At 40.2% G+C, this 25,296-nt stretch overlaps 1 protein-coding gene across 2 annotated transcripts in view; it reads right to left on the reverse strand.

Moving 5' to 3' along the window:
• Nucleotides 1-25,296, reverse strand: part of LOC131107771 (teneurin-3) — a 224,286-nt gene that overhangs the window by 168,449 nt on the left and 30,541 nt on the right. The window lies entirely within an intron of this gene.

Consider the following 25,296-nt stretch of genomic DNA (forward strand, 5'->3'; position numbering starts at 1 on the left):
TCTGCACTGTGCTGCCAGTCAAATATGACATTTTTCCAGCATTTTTCTGGCACTTTTCTGTTATATTTCACAATTTTTGAAGTCCAACCAGCAATTTTTTGGTTTCAAAAAGTAGTAACAGAGCCGTTTGTGGACAAGGGTTTTCAGAAATGTGTGTAGAAATTGTTCTTATATTCATATTCTGATATTTTAAGTGTTCATTTATCATGAATTGTTTAATGAACAATTAAAATATGTTGCTATTTTATGAAAAAACTAAATATAATATAATAATGTTTGATATGTTTTATATAATGTACCATTATGTCACATACTGTATTATTATTAATAATAAAATAATAATAATAATAATAATAATAATAATAATAATTATTATTATAATTATAATTATAATTATAATTATAATTATAATTATAATTATAATTATAATTATATAATTATAATTATATAATTATAATTATATAATTATATAATTATACAATAATAGTAATAATAATAATAATAATATTTATTATTATTATTATTATTATTATTATTATTATTATTATTATTATTATTATTATTATTATTATTATATAAATAATAATAATAGTCATAATAATAATAATAATAGTATTATTATTATTTATAATAATATAAAACAATATTTTTATTATTATCATCATAATAATCATAACAATCATCATAATAATCAAAGTAATAATAGAAGAAGAACAACAATAATAAATAATAATCATAATAATCATAATAATAATAATAGAAGAACAATCATAATAATAATAATAATAATAATAATAATAGTAGTACTATTGAGTTTCTTCTGCCATTTTCCCAACGTGGAAAACCACATGGATCAAAAGGGCTCGGTCACACCCCCGATCTCCAGCCAGGAACTATGTGACGGCTTGGAAGTCTTTGCAATGGAGGACCGGCCCACTTCTCTGCATGTGGAATTCATATTGAGAGCCACAAATGAGTACATTGATGCTATTTTTAGATGGACGCATATTCACATTAGTCACTTGAGAACACCTGAGATGATGCTGATTCCTATTCTTCTGGGAATAATGAATGGCCTCATTAGAATTCCCGCATGGATGTTACTTAGAAAGGCTGTAGAATTAAAACTGGATGCAGTCCCATGGGCAACTTAATGCCTTTTTTTCTAAAACTAAACCATTTTCTACCGCTTATCCTCTCCACTGGGGAGTTGGAGCTTATCCCAGATGACTTTGGGCAAAAGTCGGACACCCTGGACTGGTCACTAGTCAGTCACAGAGCACCATAAAACGTCACTGAATCACTCGAAACTGGTCTGTTCAGGTTGTCTTTGAAGACATTTTGTTGCTCTTCCTAGCAGGCTTCATCAGTTCATGCTGATGATGAAATAGGACAGCTTTAGTCTCAGGGGATGATGTATGATCCATGTATTTAGCTGCTCAGTACTCAGTACTGCTGAGTACTCAGTACTCAGATGCTGAGTCAGCCTGGAACTGGGGAGGGTGACATGCCACTGGAAGAAGACCAAAGACCCCGCATCTCAAGGATCCTTGCCTCTACAGGCCGGTGGCTCTGATATCCTACTTCATGAAGGCCCTGGAGCGGCTGGTCCTTGCCCCACCTGCGCCCCCTGATGAGCTCTTCCATGGACCCGCTGCAGTTCCTACCTTTTTTAACACCATAAAAGCCGTACATCCTGAGAGAAAAGCTGGAACATTCAGGAGTCGACCTCAGATACTGAATTGTGGACTACCTCACCAACCACCCACGGTATGTGAGGACCTGAGACCATGTGTTCTCTATCTGTTCTCTGCAGTGTAGGGACCTCCCAGGCCTCTTCACCTTCTGCACTGTGGACGTCTCCCAACTGTCACCCTCCTGGACTCATCACAGATAGGGAGTACCGGTCGTACAAGAACTTCAGAAGTTTGTGAACTGCTGCCAGCGAAACCACCTCCTCATAAATGCCAGCAAGACCAAGGAACTGGTTGTGGACTTTCATCTGCGCCCCCACACACACACACCCCCATCACCACTCCAGCACAAAAACATCAGAGCAGACTGTATCTGCTCTGGAGGCTGAGGTGTTTGGGAGTGCAGGAGGCACTCCTGAAGATCTTTTATGACTCAGTGATAACCTCTGCCATCTTCTATGGTGTGGAGCTGACAGGAAGAGGCTGGACAAGCTTATTAAGAAGGTCGGCTCTGTCCTGGTATGTCCTCTGGAACAGATGACAACCAAGCTGTCCTCCATGATGAACAAAGTCCACCAACCCCCTCCAATACACAGTTACTCCTCTAAGGAGCTCCATTAGTGATGGATGACACATCCAAAGTGTGTGAAGAAGAGCTATTGCAGGTCCTGCAGATGTAGACTCTAATAAACACTGCTCCAAAAAGTCTATACAATAACCGTTCAATAACCATGCAATAAACCTTGCAATGGTTGTTTGTCTATATGTGCCCTGTGATTGGCTGGCCACCATTCCAGGGTGTACCCCGTACCCCGCTTAAGTTAAGCATTTTCAAGCACAACAATGGTAAAATCACCTAAAATATGAATATGAGGACTTCAGACGATGCATTCAATGACTGTGATAATATGTAGTATTCTGCACTGATGTTACATTGATTTGTCTTATATGTCTTATTTTCTCTTATTATGTCTGATATAGACCTCACAGCTAGGAATCCGACCTTCGGCCATCTCTGTGTGGAGTTTCCTCCCACATTCCAAAAACATTCCAAATTATCCATAGGTATGAATGTGAGTGGTTGTTTGTCTGTGATTGGCTGGCGACCAGTCCAGTTCGATTCCATCCTCGGCCATGTATGTGTGGAGTTTGCATGTTCTCCCCGTGCATGCGTGGGTTTTCTCCGGGTACTCCGGTTTCCTCCCACATTCCAAAAACATGCTAGGTTAATTGGCGACTCCAAAATGTCCATAGGTATGAATGTGAGTGTGAATGGTTGTTTGTCTATATGTGCCCTGTGATTGGCTGGCCACCAGTCCAGGGTGTACCACAGCCTCTCGCCCGAAGACAGCTGGGATAGGCTCCAGCACCCCCGACGACCCTTGTGAGGATAAGCGGTAGAAAATGAATGAATACACGTTCACCCATTTGTAGTCCGAAATTTGATTGTTCAAGCTACAGTCATGTATTGTTTCCCACTTATGTGGTGCAAAACAACAATCATTAAGATACAGTCTACTACTACACATTCTCCAAAATGTTACCCATTCCCATTCACCATCCTAAAAAAAAAAAAAAAACAAAGACAGTAGCAGAGATGGACAGCGGGTCCCAAAGGGAACGCAGTGTCCAGTATAGATGTGTACAAAAGGCTGTGTTTAGAACACTGTAATTGGAATTGCAGGAGACAGCAGACCATCTAGAAAGGTAGCGGGCTTGGCATGGGTCTATACTGGGAATACATTACACCTTGGCCTTCACTGTCACCCGTCTTTGTTTATCCATCCACCGTCAAGAAAGGATTACAGCAATTCTCTCTTGGTTTCCAATCCACCTACAGTCAAGCAGCTAATTTTCACTGCAGCCGAATGAAGAAATGGTTGTTAGATAAAGGACATCTGAGATTTATGGAGGTGTTTTCAACAGGTTGGAAATATAAGAAATGGGCCAGGATCTCCTTCACATAATATGTTTACACTTGGAGCTAAAAGAGGGAATCAGACTCGTTTAATCCAAAGACGTGTTGCTCAATGACGGCTATTTAGTGCAGCTTCAGTATGGACATTCCAAAGCTGTCAGTGGTCCTGATGATCTGGGGATGGGCAGAGTTCTCTTTAGCGCTCGGCCCATCTGGCCTTTAGAATATGGATTATGTGATGCCGCAACCAGGCGGTGGGCTCCGCGGGGGGTGCTGGGCAGGGTGCCCGGCTTCAACGGGCTCCCTGCTGAGACCCCTGGGTGAGAGGACGGCGAGAACCCCCCTCGGTTCTCAAGGGTAGCTCATTGAGAGCGCTTCTTCTCGCACCAGCAGCATGTGAAAGAGAACTGACGGTGAAAAGGCAGATTGATGAAGGGAGGGGGGTGGGGGGGCAACGGGGAAGAGAAGAAGAAGCTTGGTTGTGTCGGAACGGTGAACCCGTCAGTCACAGCGCCTGCTTTATCAGGAAAAAAAAAGTCGGAATAGAAAATAGAAGCGTGCTTTTTATGGATAGAAATTAAACGGCGGCAAGTATTAAGTATCGGAATGACAGCTCTGTGCCTCTGCGTTGCGACTACAGTTACCAAAGGTCCAAATGTCGAGCGCCAGAAGCAACAAACACCGAGGTAAGAGCAGTGCGGCGAAATAGGGCAGGTGATTCGCCATCTCCTCCTGTGCCCTAAAGGCACAGCCAATCACTGCTGGGGAGAAGTGGCGCCCAGGTGGGCAAAACGGGCCACGGGTCCGTGCGGGACCTTGCATTATTCACAGGCGCCGCTACGGCACTAAGACCTCCGCAGAGGGAAGGCCTAAGGTTCCATCAGTGCCGACTTGTTTGCAATCTATTATTGATGGCAACACTACACCCCATACTTTCCTCTGATTTACCGGATTCTATTATTGCTGCTGTGACAAAGGCTATTTCCAGTCAAATTCCGCCCCAAATGAGCAAAGGATTACCAGGTCGCGGCGCCACCGGCTGCGCCTGTAATTGCCATCTTTCAAGGTAGGCTTTAATTACGCAAGCGATGCGCGGCGTCTCTGTGCTCACCAAAATGAAAGATGCGTTTGCACTCTTAATGGCAAAACCCGAAACCTTTGTGTGACTCATCAGTCATGTCAGAGGTAGGCCTCCATGCAAAATTAATTTCAGAGCGGAGACCCCCGGTTAGACCTAAGTGAAATAAATGAGCTATTGAATTACCACTTTATGATGCACTGAGAAAATGACAGAGCGTCAGCAGCTCTCCTGGAAGATTAAAACCCGCTAGAAAAAAAACAAAGCTGTGTTTGTGTAGCTCATAAAGTGTCAGCTGTTTGTTTTGTTTTAGCAACAGCAGCAGGGTCACGGTGTTGAGTGAAATGGGTCAATTGGTATTAAACTGGAAATTTCAATTCCTTCCCAAAATGCGTGTGGATGCTGAGAGACGCTGCTGGTGAGCAGACGCTAAGACGCTAAGGCTGGATTAAAAACTGCATCCCTAAATTCCAATTTAGCGCCTAGATCCGCTCTATCTACATTTATTTTCTAGCCATATTTAACAGCCTGTGCCGTTCGCTGTAGTTCTGAATCAGCGTGGGTGTTTTGCTTGCATATATCCAGGTTCGCATTGACATAACATAACCAGCCAGTCCCTTTATGTACATTCTACTTGTATTGGCAGATATCCAATTCATATCCCATTTTTAACCACATTTGGCAGGATATTAGGTTTAGGATATTAAATTCTGTGTTTTTTTAATCCAAATTAAGTCATATCGGAGGAAAAAAGATGGAATTGTGTCATTTGAACCATGTGGTGTAAATCCATACATCAGAGTATATCATAGCATTCCCTAGACACTAGAAAACCCATGGGGGCTGTAAACATAACACAGGGATAACAAGAGGATGCCATGACATTGTTATGCTTTTCTGTCAGAAAAATATATGGAAGAAAATATCCAATATGTCGGAGTGCTGACGCTGAAAAACCTTCCAATGACTATTGAACGCAAATGTACAGTTGTAAAATATGGATAAAATTTAAAATATATACATTGCAAATTCCGAATGACAGGCCGCTACTTTTTGAACACACTTTGAACCCTGTGGTTTAAAGCATAATTGGGCTAATTTATATCTTAAAGAACTACAGTTGCCATGTTGCTTAGAGTGCAGAGTCGGGAAGTGGACGCTGATGTCACATTTTAAAGTTTTATGCAGTGATTGTGTTTTGATCTGACAAATCTTAAGTAAGTTTCAGCAACTGTAGAATTACTACTGCTTGGAGTCTAACTCAGCTGTTATCTGACCTAACGAGTAACGCTGGAAACACCAGGTTTAGGTAGGATTGCAAGATTTATAGAGTGTCTCTATGTGTGCAAAACACGTGTGCAACTATTTGTGCAAGCAAAACACCCACACACTTTGAACCCTGTAGCTTAAAGCATAATTGGGCTAATGTATAGCTTAAAGAACTACAGTTGCAGTGTTGCTTAGAGTGCCGAGTCAGGAAGTAGTGAATTTCTGAAGTGGACGCTGATGTCACATTTTAAAGTTTTATGCAGTGATTGTGTTTTGATCTGACAAATCTTAAGTAAGTTTCAGCAACTGTCGAATTACTACTGCTTGGAGTCTAACCCAGCTGTTATCTGACCTAACGAGTAACGCTGGAAACATCAGGTTTAGGTAGGATTGCAAGGTTTATAGTGTGTCTCTATGTGTGCAAAATGTGTGTTTCTATGTGTGCAAGCAAAACACCCACACACTTTGAACCCTGTAGCTTAAAGCATAATTGGGCTAATGTATAGCTTAAAGAACTACAGTTGCCATGTTGCTTAGAGTGCCGAGTCAGGAAGTAGTGAATTTCTGAAGTTGACGCTGATGTCACATTTTAAAGTTTTATGCAGTGATTGTGTTTTGATCTGACAAATCTTAAGTAAGTTTCAGCAACTGTAGAATTATGATTGTTTGGAGTCTAACCCAGCTGTTATCTGACCTAACGAGTAACGCTGGAAACATCAGGTTTAGGTAGGATTGCAAGGTTTATAGTGTGTCTCTATGTGTGCAAAATGTGTGTTTCTATGTGTGCAAGCAAAACACCCACACACTTTGAACCCTGTAGCTTAAAGCATAATTGGGCTAATGTATAGCTTAAAGAACTACAGTTGCCATGTTGCTTAGAGTGCTGAGTCAGGAAGTAGTGAATTTCTGAAGTGGACGCTGATGTCACATTTTAAAGTTTTATGCAGTGATTGTGTTTTGATCTGACAAATCTTAAGTAAGTTTCAGCAACTGTAGAATTACTACTGCTTGGAGTCTAACCCAGCTGTTATCTGACCTAACAAGTAACGCTGGAAACATCAGGTTTAGGTAGGATTGCAAGGTTTATAGTGTGTCTCTATGTGTGCAAAATGTGTGTTTCTATGTGTGCAAGCAAAACACCCACACACTTTGAACCCTGTAGCTTAAAGCATAATTGGGCTAATGTATAGCTTAAAGAACTACAGTTGCCATGTTGCTTAGAGTGCCGAGTCAGGAAGTAGTGAATTTCTGAAGTGGACGCTGATGTCACATTTTAAAGTTTTATGCAGTGATTGTGTTTTGATCTGACAAATCTTAAGTAAGTTTCAGCAACTGTAGAATTATGATTGTTTGGAGTCTAACCCAGCTGTTATCTGAGCTAACGAGTAACGCTGGAAACACCAGGTTTAGGTAGGATTGCAAGGTTTATAGTGTGTCTCTATGTGTAAATATTGCAAGTCACAGCGTGGCAATTTCTCGACAACATGAATTTTGAAATTTCAATATCTGACAGATAAAGATTTTAGAACTGATTTTAACAAATATGCATCCTATAAACCAGTCTTATCACATAGACAAAACGTGAAAAAAACAAACAAAAAAACACGTAAAACATAACATAGTTTTTGCACATCCTCGTTAAAATTTGTGATAATTTTGCAAATAATTGGCTCTTTCATCTCCATGACTACGAAAGTATGTCATTTTTTGGGGGGGTGATGCACTCTGTCTTTGATCATGCCCACTGATAAGGAACTAATAAGCTGAGGAATGTAATAACTTCTTCCCAAACTTGCTGCATATTATGTGCTTTTAGTGACTTCAAAGAGCAATGCTGCTGCTATTTAGTGCAATAAAAACAAGCCAAAGAAAAATATTAAAAATTGTTTCTGTTGATGCTGATCTCTCCGCAGCCACACAAATACGAGACGATCCTTTACGTACAATGCTGTTCCGCCATCCTTTATTCTGCTGTGTGTTTTTAAAAAGCCACTCCTTTGAACTCCCGGCGAGTTGCTTTGCATTTCACGGCGGCATCTACATTATTACCATGCACACATCAAAGATTGGCCCTAAATCCCTCCAGGAAACACAATCAATCTGCTCAGTATGCGTGACTGGGACAGTGGGCCATCTCTCCCTTTGAGGGTGTCGGCGCGTTTGACCGATGTGCATTCGATCCCCCAGATTGTGGCTAATCATCATTACCGGCTGCAGAAACAATGACTTTCCTTCAGCCGGCTCAGCTTCGAGAAGGGCACAAGGGATCCGCCGCGTTTTCTTATGGTGGCTTAACACTCAAGTCTGGCTTTAAGGAATTAGGGGCGACTTGGACACAACAAAATGTGTGCTCTGATCATCCATCCAAGTCATCAACTGCAGGCTGCGCCGCACTGTAAATCTTCCTGATGGATTACAAGCAGCCGAAACATAAAACAAAAAAAACCTGAAGAGAAAGATAAAACTTTGGGAATTTGATTCTATGCATTTATCACCTTCAAATAAGTGATGACTGCTTCACATTCCTGGGGAATAATAACAAACAATAGAAGGTAAATGAGGACAGATGCATAAAAGAACCATCGTTGGGAATTCTCCAAAATGGACAGTGCATTATGAAAAATGTCTTCTTCCTTACAGTGCTTAAAGGTTAGGTCTCTATTACACCGAAAGCCAAATGTCAGCAGTATCCCCCGAACGAGTGGATTGGGATATTAATGGCGAGTCCGGGGAAACAGGCTTCCCCCCCTCGCCGAGTTCGGCCTCTTCCAGACACATTATTCATTGACTTGTCAGCCGCCACCTGCTGCAAGTAACATCTACAACCTAAATGATGAGGGGAGGATAACACGGCCCTCGCAGCTTTGCGGCCAGCGGCCGGGTAAATGTTGTTCGTGTAGTATAATGGAGAGTAAAAGTAGTGCCACTACATCACCGGCGCGGTCGGTGCTTGGGATGTATTAGCATAAAGTCCAATTTCCCAGCTAATGCTGTACTTTCAATGGGACTGGAGTGATGGGACAACCGAGCTGTAGTACAATGAGAAGCCATTGTTCCTCGAGGTTGTAGCAGTACACCTTAATCACAGTTCCGTATGTACGTATCTGGGCTTTTAGGTCATGGTTCGGTTCATGTTCAAATAACAATACAGTGGCTTGTGTGTTGTGTTGATTGTCGAGCCGCAGACCGGCCGCAGAGGTTGTTTGTCAAGTCAAACAAAATATACCATCTTTGTGCATCAAAAATGAGATACTGTAGGACTATTTAGAATGGAAACTGAATACAGTATTACTACTTATGTACTGCAACGGACTGAAGCACCCTGCTCGATGGGAATAAGGCTTTGATTGCTATGATGTCAAAACCCCATACAGCTCTACAGTCTCTACAGGGGGCATATTTGCACGGCATCTGCGGACTGCTATGGCAATTTTTTGGACGAACTGCAATTTCTAGTTAGCACCGTATCGCTCTTTGTTCATTTTCCATTTCCACCTTACCGCTAGAGGCAAAATAGAAAAGAAAAATAACACAATCACGGTGTAAAATGCCAATAAGATGGAATGTTTGATGGTTATGTGTGCTGAAGAGTGTCCGTGTTTGACTTTAAAATGAAGACCAAGCAATTTTTTTTCACAACAATAGTGAAAAAGCAGCGAGGCCATTTAAGGGCATCCAATTACTGGAAGCTTCTCTGTGTCATCGTGACACAACAAGTTGGGTTTAAAAAAAAACAAAAAACAGCTAACAGCTAAATGATTGCAAACTTTATTGAGCAGAGAGTTCATTGTCTACCTTGGCAACTGTTTTTGTTGCTGGTGTGTCCTTTCTGATGTCTTTTAGTGTATTGATTAGATAATCTAGCTGACATAACGTCAAACTACATAGTCTTTTCTTTATGAAGTGAAGCCTTGCAGAGATTGAATATTTCTGAAAATGTCTCATTCAGCAGCTCAGTTGTGTGATGTGAGCGCCCCGAAGCCATAAATCACATGTCTGATCGCTTAACACCAAGATAAAACAACCGGATGAGCGAGACCTCACATCAAACTTTGATGGAGACCCGACATGCTGCTTAATAAGATTTGTAGACCTGAAAGAAAAATCCGAAATGATTAAAATGGTACTAAAAAATTATATATAATATAAAAAATATAAAATGTATAATAATTAATAATAAATAATAATATAAAAATATATAATAATTAATAATAAATAATAATATAAAAATATAATAATAATTAATAATGAATAATAATATATAAAAATGATATAATATAAAATATAAAATGATTAAAATGGTATTTTAATAATTTAAATTTGAATTTGTAGCTCATCTTGAAAGCAAACTATTCCACCGTTTGACATGCAAAATTAGTAGGAAGTACTGCATTTCATCAAGTCTGAAGCATCTGAAGCTAGGCTACATTAACACAGTAAGCTATCGTTAGCATTAGGCATACTCCAATCAAGATTTTATGCTTCCAATTCCGGTAAGGTCATCCATGAGAGATTGGTCACATGGATTAACTGTATGATGGGGTAATGATTATCAATAGGAACCGGGTTAACATTCAGATTTTCCCAGGATTATTCCATTTTTTTAATTTCACTTCCTTTTTTCGATGATGGACCAATCCATTGACAAATAAAATGACTTCATAGCACAAACAAAGAAGAACCCGGTGAACACCAACAAAAAAGAAGTGCCTGGGAGCGTTTATGTTTATCCATTTCAAATTGCTTATGTCTTTGCTGTTAATGTTAGCTGTGCGCTAACACACTCCACCTTTATTAATGGTGCCATTTGGCCATTTTTGAAATGTAAATTTCCCATTCATTGCACCGACATCTCTCACATGGTCTAATATTTTCACTTCTCTCCGCTACTCACCTTGCCCTCCCAATTACAAGCTGATGCTGAACAAGCCTAAACTCAATGGCAGTTAATCAATGACCACTTTAGGGGCTAGCCATTGTTTTCCACACCGAACAACTCAAGCACGAGAGGACCAACATATTAAAATTGATATTTATAATATATAGGCAATTTGCATACAGAAACTGTAGATTGAGGCGATAAAAACACACTAAATATGACTAAATATGTAGTCAATTGAGGCAAATTTGAGATAATGGACAGTGTGTGATGGCGAAATGAAATTCTGCACGAAAAATGAACGGTCTGCGCAGTGCAACATTTTCAATGTTGTCATATCATGCAAAGGAGGGTTAAACATTGAACACCTCCTGATTGACGGTCCACAGAGTGCCCTGTTTTTTATGTGTTTTTTTTAAACTAAATGTCACTGTGGTAAAAAGTCACATTTAGAGTCAGAAGACCAGAAGCTAGGCAGATAAAACTAACCAGCTGCTACCTTTAGAATTTTTGAATTTGCGGCTAGCTTCGAAAGGCCAGAAATCGATTATCGATGGCGGCTTGATCAGAGCATCCCAAGTTCGCATGTGTGTTTAGTTTTTGTCATGTTGTGTTGCCTCAATTTGTACAGAACAAAATGTCAGTGAATCTGTCCTTTCTGGGTTAAAGTCTTTACTTTCGCTGTCCATGGATTTTTCTATTGTATCCTGCTCGGTCAAAATGGAAGCGTCCCAACAAGACTTGAGATACGTACAATGTTTTCTTGGTTGTAGATCCAGGTCCTTACAGGACGAGTCCGGCTGTCTGCCAATTAGTGATCCCTGCTCTCGACTAATGAGTAACCACCAACCACAACATTAACTTTCTCGCTTCTCTAACGAATGTAAGATGAACTTTGGGCGGCCAGCCAGCTTCTCTGGTATGAGCAAGATGTAAACCATTTCGGTGGTCCCAAGATGGGAATTTAGTTCTAAAAGAATGTTTTTTGGATGAAAATCAAACTGTGAAACTCCCACTTGTTCCAATCACCGTCCCTCCGAGTCATGAATTCACAGATTCAGATATCTACTGTCCTCAAGTGGAAGCAGACTGGTCGATAAATTTAAGTGTTCAAAAATTCTGTAAGAACATGCCCGTCACAGTCCGAGACCATTGTTACTGTTTCCGTAGCAAGACATTTCTGGTTGCTTTAAACTAACAAACCAACACTCAATTACCGGATGCTGTTTTGGGGAATAATTGGATGTCCTTCTACTATGAGGATGTCATGTTTGTTTGCTCTTCCTGGGAAAGAAGCTCCACCTTCCAAAAGTGTTCTAAAAAAAGACAATAGATGGAAGCTGCTGTAACCTATTTTGCCAAATCGTCTGTCATCTAATGCGCCCCCTGTGCCCCTCCGTGGTCTAATCCCACCGCCGAGGCCGCTAAAAGGATACACGGGGCCTAATAAGATGAATGGGCTTTGACCCTGAAGCTGCTAAAAGCCAACCTGGCCAATTTATCCGAGTGACCTCTCCTCCTGGCAGACCTCTCACAGAAGCCTTTTGGGCAGGATCAATACCACTCGGGAAAAACAATCCTACGTAAATTGGGATACTATAGCTCAATCCCAGATTACGTGCTAGATAAGGTATGATCGTTTTAATATATGAGGGCTCATTTTTTAAGTATTTAATGTCAATGGCTAGGCTTTTCTATTCTCATCCAAATGTAGTACGGTTCTTAGGGGAAGAAAACAACAAACGCTGCACATCGTAGTTGGGTAGTTTTACTGACGACGATACATTATGGCATCTTTACAGTCACAATGTACTTTCTTATAATGGGACATTTAGGGATGCAAAGTCTTCTCTCAAGAGTCCATCTTTGTACACTTCACATAGGGCCCTATGATTTCAGCATTATCGGAATCCGGGACAGCATCGCAAAATTATCAATTTTATAAACGGACATACAATACATACATACAATGTTTAATAACCACAGTAATACCTCCAAACGGCCTCTTGGCGACTGTTTTTACTGTCTGGCAAGCGATTTCAATGGAGTGAGTAGTTGTACTTGTTTTTAGTTTTATTTGATTTGATTACAGACAGTAGTTAGAGTTAATTATTTGTACACAGTTAAAAATGTCTGCTACTGACCGATAGATTTCATGACTGGCAATTTCAATGGGGTGAGTAGTTGTACTTGTTTTTAGTTTTATTTCGTTTGATCACATAGCGGGCTGCACTGTGAAAAAGTGGTTATCACGCAGGCCTCACAGCTAGGAGACCCGAGTTCAATTCCACTGACTGTTTTTTCATCATCTTGCAAGATTTACTGATGGTTTTCGTTATTTTGGGGATGCAAAAAATGAGTTCATCTCAAGTGCCACACACCCAGCTAGGACACAGCTAGGAGACCCGGGTTCGATTCCCTGCTCGGGCATCTCTGTGTGGAGTTTGCATGTTCTCTCCGTGTGTGTGTGTGTGGGGTGGGGGTTCTCCGGTTTCCTCCCACATTCCAAAAACATGCTAGGTTATTTGGGGACTTTTTTATGAATGTGGGCAGCAGGGCTCACAGCTAGGTGACCCGAGTTCAATTCCACCCTCGGCCATCTCTGTGTGGAGTTTGCATGTTCTCCCCGTGCATGTGTGGGTTTTCTCCGGTTTCCTCCCACATTCCAAAAACATGCTAGGTTAATTGGTGACTCCAAATTGTCCATAGGTATGAATGTGAGTGTGAATGGTTGTTTGTCTATATGTGCCCTGTGATTGGCTGGCCACCAGTCCAGGGTTTACCCTGCCCGAAGACAGGTAGGATAGGCTCCAGCGACGCTCGTGAGGAGAAGCAGTAGTAAATGAATGAATGAATGACTGAATGAATGAATGAATGAATATACAGACAGGCATACAATGTTTAATAACCACGGCAATACCAACAAACAGCCACTAGGCGACTGTTTTTACTGTCTGGCAAACGATTTCAATGGAGTGAGTAGTTGTACTTGTTTTGTTTGATTTGATTACAGTAGTTACAGTAAATTATTTGTACACATTGTACACACAATTAGACAAATTCATAGTACTCAACATGCAATTTGACTCCTGAATATGCATCTTCACTCTCCATTTTGTTGCATTCTCCTGGTTTGAGTTTCAAGTTCAGTATGTACAGTACTGATAAATGAATAGATGGGATCAGTTTCTCTAGTATTTCCAATTGGGGGGGCGTGAAAACATTTCTGTCCCTTGAGGGGGTGGCATGACAGAAAATAATTGAGAACCACAGCCGTAGCCATGAATTACATTAGTGTAGATTTTACCTTGACAGCCACAAACGGACTCCTGCTGGAGCACGGTTTCGGACTCCGTATGCTAACCAAATCTAAATTAGCCTCAGTCATTGTAGTTTCAGATAATATCCATGGATGGTAGCAGAAGAATATATGACAAAATAGACTAAAAACACCACAGGCCTTATCTAATCATGCATCCCATTAGAAGCCCATTCCTACATGGACGCAGCAGTTATCATGCAAACCACAAATGTGGCTTTTCTGAGGCGGACGCTGTGTGATACCCAGAGCGAGCGTTTGCAGGAAAAACACTAAATTAAGGATTCTGTTTCATGTTCTGTTTGCTGGTGTTGGGTTGTGTTCGACTGAGATAAAAAGGCACGGCTCGGAGAGGTCAAGCTGAGATAAGAAGCTTTAAAAACAGAAAGAGAATATTTTGGTTTGTTTTTTTTTTTTCTGTGATTGAGGATGAATCAGTTTACCTGGCATACAATTTCAATCTCCAATCCATATCTGCAAAGTGCTTTGCTTTGCATCAGCGACTGGACCAATTGGAGCGGCGTGTTACTCGAGCGGCCCGTCATAGTCCAGATACCCGATACCCGAGCACTGCCTCTAAAGTGACCACACTTTCAGGATGCTTTACACTGGGCACGCCGCCAGACAGCTTGATGTATTCTGATGACATTCATTTTTAATAAGGACCAGAATATCCTCCTCAACCTCCTCGCAGGTTGCCCCCCCCCCTGTTCAATTTTCTTGCATTTTAATTGATTTGGCTGCTCTCTCTGCTAAACTGTTAATATTCCGAGTGAGAATTCATTTATAAAGCTGTTTGCAATAACGCCCATTTCCCCCCAGTAACACAGCGCAGACATTGTATGTGTTCAGCATATTCGGCGTGCAGCGGAAGGAGCGTCTTCTTCACACTGCTGCCAAGGAGAAAGGACACGGAAATACGGGGGGAAGGGAGGGGAGGGATCTTTTCTCTCTCTCGCTCTCTCTGTGGCGTAATGAGTTTGACAATGAAAGTGACACTGTGTCCTCCCTGGACCTCACCATGTGATCAATCATAACAATGGCTCACCATTTCCTCCTCAGGAAACTGACCTTTCTCCGTTAAGGAAAAGGTGTGTGTGTGTGTACATGTGTGTTCCTCTAGACTTCCATGTGACATCACCTTGTGTCCAATAATGTAGAAGCACCACGGTGTCCTTTATTGGTGGTGCTGTCCTCCCCTGTAAAGGCTGAAAATGCCAAACAGTATGATACAAGCCTGTTCTGTAGGGTAAAATTGTGATACACTGTAGTTACTTTGTGTATACACACACTCATAAGACAATACAGTACAGTTGTACTGTATTGTACTGGGGTGCTGGAGCCTATCCCAGCTGTCTTTGGATGAGAGGCGGGGTACACCCTGGACTGGCGGCCAGCCAATCACAGGGCACATATAGACAAACAACCATTCACACTCACATTCATACCTATGGACAATTTGGAATCGCTAATTAACCTAGCATGTTTTTGGAATGTGGGAGGAAACCGGAGTACCCGGAGAAAACCCACGCATGCACGGGGAGAACATGCAAACTCCACACAGAGATGGCCGAGGGTGGAATTGAACTCCCAGCTCAGAGGCCTGCGTGCTAACCACTAAGCCGCAGTGCAGCTAGCTGCTATAGTAATGTATAATTTAGTATTACAAACATCCATCCATCCATTAGAGTCGAGGGGTATGCTGGAGCCTATTCCAGGTGACTTTGGGCGTGAGGCGGGGTACACCCTGGACTGGTGGCCAGCCAATCACAGGGCACATATAGACAAACAACCATTCACACTCACATTCATACCGATGGACAATTTGGAGTCACCAATTAACCTAGCATGTTTTTGGAATGTGGGAGGAAACCCACGAGGAGAACATGCAAACTCCACACAGAGATGGCCGAGGGTGGAATTGAACTCGGGTCGCCTAGCTGTGAGCCCTGCTGCCCACATTCATACAAAAGTTGCCAAATAACCAAGCATGTTTTTGGAATGTGGGAGGAAACCGGAGAAAACCCATGCACACACGGAGAGAACATGCAAACTCGAGCAGGGAATCGAACCCGGGTCTCCTAGCTGTGTCCTAGCTGGAAGTGTGGAACTTGAGATGAACTAATTTTTTTGCAACCCCAAAATAACGAAAACCATCAGTAAATCTTGCAAGATGATCAAGAAACGGTCCGTGGAATTGAACTCGGGTCTCCTAGCTGTGAGGCCTGCACGCTAACCACTCTATTCTACCAACCGTGCAGCCTACATCTGGCCGTTTTTTAAATGTAAACTCCCCATTCATCTCTCAGATGGTCCCACATTTTCACTTCTCTCCGCTACTCACCTTGTCCTCCCAATTACAAGCTAATGCTAAACAAGCCTGAACTCAATGACAGTTAATCAATGACCACTTTAGTGACTAACCATTGTTTTCCACACACCACAACTCAAGCACAAGAAGGCCAAAACATTAAAACTAATTTTTATCCTATATATTAAACTATAGATTAAGGCGATAAAAACACACTAAATATGACTAAATATGTAGTCAAATGCAAATAATGCACTAATTTGACACCCCTAAATGATACAAAAATAGTAATACCAGTTTATTATTTTAATAAAAGGTAATGTAATAAAAATAAATTGTAAAGTAATGTTCAAAATATTTTTCGATGAGTGTCCTCTAAATGATTTATAGTAGAAAACAAACATAAAATAATAAATTTAAATACCAAATACTGACCACTTCAACATACGTACGTATGTACTACTTCACAACACAACCTTCAAGCAACCAAAAGTACAATAAAAAAATTATTGGAATTGAACGCAAGCAACAGCAAACCAATTAACACAAACAGCAGCTGCCCTTAAGAGAAGTAACACATTAAATTTGATGTTTTTAAGCAACAATATAAACACAACATCAACTAGTGGGAGGGAACACCTGAAAGCAACCAATGAGAGATCAGCTGCAGTTGTACCTGTTTTCTACCGCGGACTTGCCGGCCAAACAACCATTAGTTATCGATAACTGCGACAGGAATAATCAAAATGTAGAATATAGAGTATACTCACATATGATTAAAATCCATAAATATGTGGCTTTTTAAAAAATCATGTTATATTTGTATATTTATATTTGTGTAGGGTGGACGTAGGAGTGCCCCCTGAAGTCAACATCCCCTCGTTGCATCATTAACAGGCCCGTAGCCAAACATAAATCCAGTGTGATGATGTTAGCTCCGGGTGATCCGTCCGCTTTCCGGCTGACCCCGGCCACCCTCCACTCCAAAGAGCCCGCGTCCCGTCTCCTCGGCGTCGTAACTTACTGCAGCGCCGCGGCTCCTGTGCTCGCTCCCAGCGGGCCCCTACAGCGGCTCCACTGCTTAAATAAAACACGAGCACTGTATCACAAAATATAGTGCCATCAAATCTTTTTAATATGCTGCAGCCACAACCGTCCCATGTCGGCAATAAGACCTCTCCACCAGATTTTTATAGGCCCTTTTACGCCAGTCTTAGTTGTAGTTTTATGCCTGCAGCAGATGTAAACGCTCCTCTTTAATTGGATTGAGGGCAAAATAAAAGCCTGATCAAAATAGACTGGGCATTAACTGGAGTGGGGGTAGGAAATAATTCAGTTTTTGATTTTAAACGGTCATTTTTATGTTGTTTATGCAGATAATTTCATCCGGGCAGCCTCTTCTCTTTGTCAACAATATTAAACTAGACTAAATGTAAGCCATGCATCAATAAACAATGAAATGCAACATGAAATTCAATGAATTAGATCAACGCGGCACAATGGCGTTATAGGGAAATGATCTCGTACAAATTGCCTTTTCTTTGTGATCGTATTTGCTTAAATAAGATCTGTTGGCAGCTTCGGGAAGCTATCACCGGCAAGGCAGAGCAACCTGCTCCCATTGCTGGAATCAAGTCGAAGTCGGGAGCTTTCCTGTTGAACTTTTGCTGCCGTGAGCACATGGAAATAATTCACGGTGGCTCAGATGACCACATCTTCCGTCGTCATCCTCTTGGACATTGTTCAAAGGCTTCTTCTTGGCAGCAAATTGGAATAGAAAAACGGTGAGGACTAAACTAGGATTTGGAAGTGATCACATCCCAGCGGACGCAAGATTTTGCCTCGTTTTTTTTTTTTTTTCATTTTAGATTTTTCCAGCTGTGAATCTTGTTCCTACTCTTACTCCTGCAAATATTCCAGGCTGTTTGATGTTGGGGAAAGCAGGAGCGACACTTTGATAGGTACTATTGTTCCAGCTGGATGAAACGTTCACATGATGAAAACGCAGACAAACTCTGATTGAAGTGCAGAACCCTTTCATGAAAGACTGACTTGTGGGTATTAAAGTCTCAAGAAACATTTCCAGTGCAACTAAGAAGGTGTCATCTAATTGTGCGTCATGGAAAGTGGGGCAGGACGACGCCAGTTCCCTCATTATACTTATTATACAGCTAATTGGGACGTTTACAAGTGTTACAGCATAACACCTCAAGTGTTTCATCCTCAGTGACTTATTCTGGTGCCCACGCAAACCAAGTGTCATTTTAGCCATTTTGAGTCAAAGCAGTGACAGTTATATAAAACTAGGTCTGAAATGTGCTCATTTTTACTGTATTTAATGAACAAAAAATACATGAATGAATACAGGTATGAATGTGAGTGTGAATGGTTGTTTGTCTATATGTGCCCTGTGATTGGCTGGCCACCAGTCCAGGGTGTACCCCGCCTCTCGCCCGAAGACAGCTGGGATAGGCTCCAGCGACCCTTGTGAGGATAAGCGGTAGAAAATGAATGAATGAATTATTATTATTATTATTATTATTATTATTATTATTATTATTATTATTATTATTATTATTATTATTATTATTATTATTATTATTATTATTATTCATTTTCTACCGCTTTTTGCAGGGGGTGCTGGAGCCTATCCCAGCTGTCTTTGGGCGACCCTGGACTGGTCGCCAGCCAGCCAATCACAGTATTATTATTATTATTATTATTATTATTATTATTATTATTATTATTATTATTATTATTATTATTATTATTATTCATTTTCTACCGCTTTTTGCAGGGGGTGCTGGAGCCTATCCCAGCTGTCTTTGGGCGACCCTGGACTTGGCGCCAGCCAGCCAATCACAGTATTATTATTTTTATTATTATTATTATTATTATTATTATTATTATTATTATTATTATTATTATTATTATTATTATTATTATTATTATTATTATTATTATTATTATTATTATGTACAGCTCCAACTGAACTGAATATGTCATTGTCAATGTCAACTAAAAGATACCACACATGACTAAAAATCTATTTGTCTAACAGTGGTCTCTTTGAATCACACTTTAAAGTATTGAGGAGTTGCATTCAAAGACATCACGTAAATGTAATTGTTTTCAGTGTATTTACCCGCATACTTTAATGCAAATTGTACAAAACTAGTGAAAACAATAACCACTTGGTTATTTTTTGACATTACAGTAACTTGACCATGGATGCAAAAGTCTGATATGATATAGTGAAAAAGTTTTCCTCACATTCTGTGTGGAAGTGGTACATTTTTGCTTTCTTCCCCATTCAGTTTCAAACCCACTCATAAGTTCAGAAATAATAATGTGCCACTTCATCGATACTGCATATAAGACTTGTGCAATGTGTTGAAAAGAAGGTTAGCAGTTGTGAGTGTTCGGCTATGTATGCTACATTCATGTCAGACCGGCTCCCTCGTATATCAATCAAGTGACAAACATGATGAGAATGAATGACAGGCTGATGTTGATCTTTTTTTTAATACTTTGTGGTCGACCTACATTATGTTCAAGATTCCAAAACAACAAGGAACTTTCCCAATGCTTAGAATATTATTATGTCTACAATTTATTGTAAATGGTCAGCTGTCTTTGTTAAATACACAGTATGGGCTCAAACTGCACACGTAAAGAGGTCAGTATCTTCATCTTGGTTGACCTGGTAGGCCTGAGGGCCTTTTCTCCTTCTTCCATTGGTGGTTTGACCTTCTGGGCTAGCTCTTTTCGAGAAATTGCCACCCACTATAGTTGAATACATATTGGTTTCTCGGTGGTTTTGGACCACTCTTTCACTCCATATCCATTTTGCCACTTGTGGAGTTAGCAATGTTGAAATATCCTTGAATAGCTCCCTGGACAGGTTGAATAGCTCTCTTGTGATGTAGTGCTGTGAAATTGTCTTTTGACTTTACAAGTCCTACAATCACTTGGTTGGTGTTCCATTGAAGGTTCAGGTCAGTTCTATGGGTTAAGGCGCTGCCGGTGTAGAATGTAGAATGTATTGTGCCCCTAGGATCTTTTAAATTAACATTACATACACGGTAATACTTCATTAATCTCGGTTAATTGGTTCAAGATAGGGTTGTCATCAAAACCAAAATATACAATTTTACAAAAAATGTTTACTGTACTTTACGTCATGTTCTCTGATTGGTTACCAAAGTAGCACAACAACATTTTTACACATTTTGGAACTCTATTATTCGATTATAATGTGTGTCGTTGATTGTTGACAAAATTAAAGGATCTATACAGTAATAAAATACAGGAGTATCATTTGTTTGCTGCCCATTTTTTATGACCCCCTGTCTTTGTTAACACAGGTAAACAAGGTATAGCCCAAAGGATGAAAGTGGGTTGTGTGGGTTCAGACTGTACACATGCATAAACTTGCATAGCCGTAACTGGCTCAAAGTCCAGATCAGCTGTCAACCTGAAACCCTGGCTTACATTGGTCATTTATTGTTTGATTTCCCTCATTGTGATTGCTTGGAGGGAGTTTGACATAGTGCATCAAAGACGAGGTCGTATCTTATTTATGAGGTATAAATGTGTGAACATTGAACATGTTGGTCGTGCACCTTCCTTATATAATATCATTGTGTTGCAAATGTTGCACTCAGACTTCTTCGCTGATGCTTACCAAGTTCTTCTACTCTCGTGTCCGCGGCTATTTTTTCTGGTCAGCATCGGAAGTAGGAATCAAAATAAAAACATTTGAATCGGAATGTTAGTCTCAGTTCCCATTGATGCTCACAACTTGATTCTTCAGATCCTACAAAAGCAATCTTCACTCGCTAAATGTACTGCAAAAAAGGTCAGTAAGGATAATTCATAATGCCGCCTACAGAGAACATACTAACTGCTTATTTCTAACATCACAAATACTTAAACTTGCTGATATAGTTCATCTTCAAACAGCTAAAATAATGCATAAGGCTAAAAATAACCAATTAGCTAAAAATGTCATCCAATACTTCTCTACAAGAGAGGAGAAATATGATCTTAGGGAAGAACTACATTTGAAACACTACGTTAAAAAGCCATAGCATTTCAGTATGTGGAATCAAACTATAGAATGGATTGAGTAAGGAACTCAAACAATGCACAACGATGAGCCAATTCAAGAAACATTACAAGCAGTTGATGTTTGCTAAATACAAGGATGAAGAGTCTTGAACCAGTCATGATGTGCTATACATATCACTATATTGACACTTACTATGGTACACATTATGGCATTGGATGCTCATATCACCTCGTACCTCGGTACTAGGTACATTATTTTAAAAAAAACTAAAACTGTATTATGGAAAGCAGGAAGTGAACAAATGTAGGGGTAGGATTTAATAAGCTTTGCTTCTTCCTACTCCTTTTGGACATGTGGAACTGTGAACTGATTATGTGATGCATTCAATTGTAATCTGATGCATGTTCAAATGAAATATAACCATTACCAGATCCAAATCCAACCATGATAATAAATAGAACCACTAATGTACAGTTAAGGTACATAAACCCTTACGTCCATTGTTAAAACTGCCTTTTGATGAGATGGGGAGAAAAGCCATTCCATGCCAGACTAAACACTTCTAACACGCAATATAACCTTTGTTTACTTCTGTTTCCTAAAGGTAAACACAGTAGTAGTAGATGTAAGTCATCAAAAAATAGGATATACTGCATGTTGAGATTTGGGCGTTGGGCCCTGCAGTGTAAATCCAGCCTAAAACTGAGGAGCACCGAGGTCAGAGCTGCGGCAGCGCGGTAATAAAAATGAGAAGTAGCCCAACGTCCCCAGACGGCGCTGAGGAAGGGGATTGTAAAAGAAAGTCGACATGAAACCAAATGGATGGTTGTGTTGAAGTCCGTCTGGGGATGACGGGTGCTACGAGTGAGCAAAGAACATCTATATGGAACCCAATAAGGCCTGCAGGGGCTTTATCGTGGATGAGAAGGTGTTTCGCTTTCCTTGTTCCTTGGAAGACGGTTTCTCTCTGCAATCTGACCATCGTAGCGTTCGCACTGGTACGTCCCGGGAGAGGAAAGGTCTAGATTCATTAAAAAACAAAAGGATGGATGATGATTGCCGAGTATAAATGTAATTATGAGCAACACCGCTGGACCAACATACTCATCACAGTCTTACACTCGCATGGATTATTAAACGGCTTCCTGATGGGCTTTTTTGCATTGCATGGTAACACAATTGCGCAATAACGATGAAAGGAAATAAGGCGTTTTCTCTCGAGGCTGGTGGAGTAGCTCCATGCCCCCCCCCCAATAAACAACATCCCCCTCTGGTGATTGGCTACGGCAGATTTATTCATACAACAACTGCAGGCCACACACGCTCGGATGAACAACATTGTTGATGCTCGACTACACTGCACGCTGGTGGTGTTGTGTCGTCGGGCGTGGACATTCGCTTGGGTGACAGGAAATAGATGTTGCCAACTCTTAATGGCTCTTTTATCGGCCAGCTGCATCTCTGACAAGACCAGACCCTGACAGATGAACTTAAGCGCTTCATGTTATTTCCCTTACTTTGACAAAAAGCATAGGTAATCAATTAAGATATCTATTATTGACAGCTACATTTTATTTTACTTCAGATTGTGTACAACCTGAAGAAATTGCAAAAAATATTTGTTTCTGACAGGTTTTACTTGATTTGGTTGACTCATTCATGTATAAAAATACTCCTAAAAGCAGTTAACAATGGATGCAATTCATTTATAACTGGATTTTTTTCCACAAAAAGGCTATTACTTTATACTTCTAAATTTTGCTGCAATAATTTCTTTTTTGCCATGATTACAAATTTGGAAAAAAACAGCGAGGGTATTTTATTTTTACATAAAATATTATTTTTAATATAATATTTAATATTATTATTTTTTTATTTTAAGTAACCCTAAAACTTATGGTTATTTCTACTAATTATGCTGCTTTTTAATTGTTTTAGTATACATTTTGTGTAAACAAAAACAGTTTTGCTTATAATTTTTCCATTTAAAGTTCAGATTTGTACCATTCAAAGTGACATTAAATGTCTAAATTGATAAATTGGACTATTTTGAATTTTGGATAACATAAATTTATAATTTTAGAAATTATAAATATAAATAAATTGTATACATTTAAAGAAATAGTTTATTTTCCAGTGCCCTGCAAGTTTTTGTAAATATTTGATTGCCCAGAAATATTTGCCATTCATTCAAAAAAATGTTTTTTATTATTTATTAAATTATTGATTTATTATTATATAATATAATATATACATATATATTATTAGATTCATATACTGCACTTGTATTAGTGCTTTTATGACATTAATAAAGTCAATGCAAATGATCAGAACTCCATTTTGAGTCAAATTCTGCAAAACAAACTCCCATCGAGCGACCATCCTACTGTTAGGTTCAAGTATGTTAGACCAAAATAATTACTGCCATAATTAGTCAAAAAAAAATCTGCAGCCCATCGGTGATATCAGGCTGAATAGCCGCCATGAAAGGAATAAACCCCAACCTGTTTTTCTCTATTAAAATGCAAATGTATACAGCAAGACACTCCAAAGTCTAATCAGATCATCCTCTCAGCAGGGGGCAGCGGTGTGAGCAGAGAATGTTCCGCCGTGTGTTGCCGTCGTGTTTCACGGGTTTGTCGCTCCCGCTACGAGACAACGTTTCACAGTGTTGACATGGAAAACGCTTACATTCCCATTATGGCGGTCAGGTGGTGCTGCCAAATGTCAGCGCCCTTTGCTTTGCACACCGGCGGAATGGAAACCAGCATCTCAGCGCCATTTTCCAACCGTTCCCCACCTCCCATCATTATACTCTGTCTCCTGCAAAGCACGCTAACAATGTGAGTTTACTCAGTGACACACACTTGATGACAATAAATGACCCCAATAAAACGGCACCTCCTTGAGAGAGCCTATTAGCAAAGTGATGAAACGGTCTTCTCTCAGCAAGTTTTGGGAGTCGTCTTCAAAACAAACATCCCAGATGGTCGGACTTCCGCGTGAAAACAACAACAATCTGATGGTATTTATTCTTTCCCTGCCATGTTTGAGTCATAAACAGAGGGGGGGGGTTGTCGTTTGTAAGAGGGGGTGTTTGGAATCACAACGCCCCATCCCGCTGCCTCGATACGGCAACGTGAGACTGGAGTTTGACAGATGGCATGACACCTCACGTCAGCGTGACGTCCCGCGTTTTTTTTTGATATTTTTCTAATGTTAGCGTGAGAAGTACAAGTGAGAAACAAAGTGGGCACGCAGAGAAACATCTTGGGTGGGTGGGGCATCTGCTCGGTCCCACCCATATATAGATAGCCATAGTGGCCCCATTATAGAGAAGACCTTGGATGATAAATCGATGTTAGCGGGTGGCTGCACTCATTTGCGCTAGGTGTAGTGACATCGAAATACATTTCTCCAAAGCATGTCCTTTATCTCAAAATAAATTTGAAGCCAATTGCTGTACTTCAATACTACTTAAAAAAATAATAATTTGACGTGATTAATCGCGATTAATCACGATTACTCGTGATTAATCATGATTAATCGCGATTAGCCACGGGCCTGTAATCGCTAGATGCATTGTCTAATCAATAGACAGTACTAAATAAATTAAATTGAGGTGGTGAAAATATTTCAATTAATTAATTATGATTAATCACCACTTGCAATGCAATGCACTTTCACAAGCTGATATGTAAGCGAATCCCCATTCAAATTAATCATGATTAATCACACAATATATTTTTAGCAG

Source organism: Doryrhamphus excisus, linkage group LG23, assembly GCF_037039965.1.
Source record: "Doryrhamphus excisus strain RoL-2023G ecotype Guam linkage group LG23, RoL_Dexc_Guam_v1.1, whole genome shotgun sequence".
Taxonomy (NCBI): domain Eukaryota; kingdom Metazoa; phylum Chordata; class Actinopteri; order Syngnathiformes; family Syngnathidae; genus Doryrhamphus; species Doryrhamphus excisus.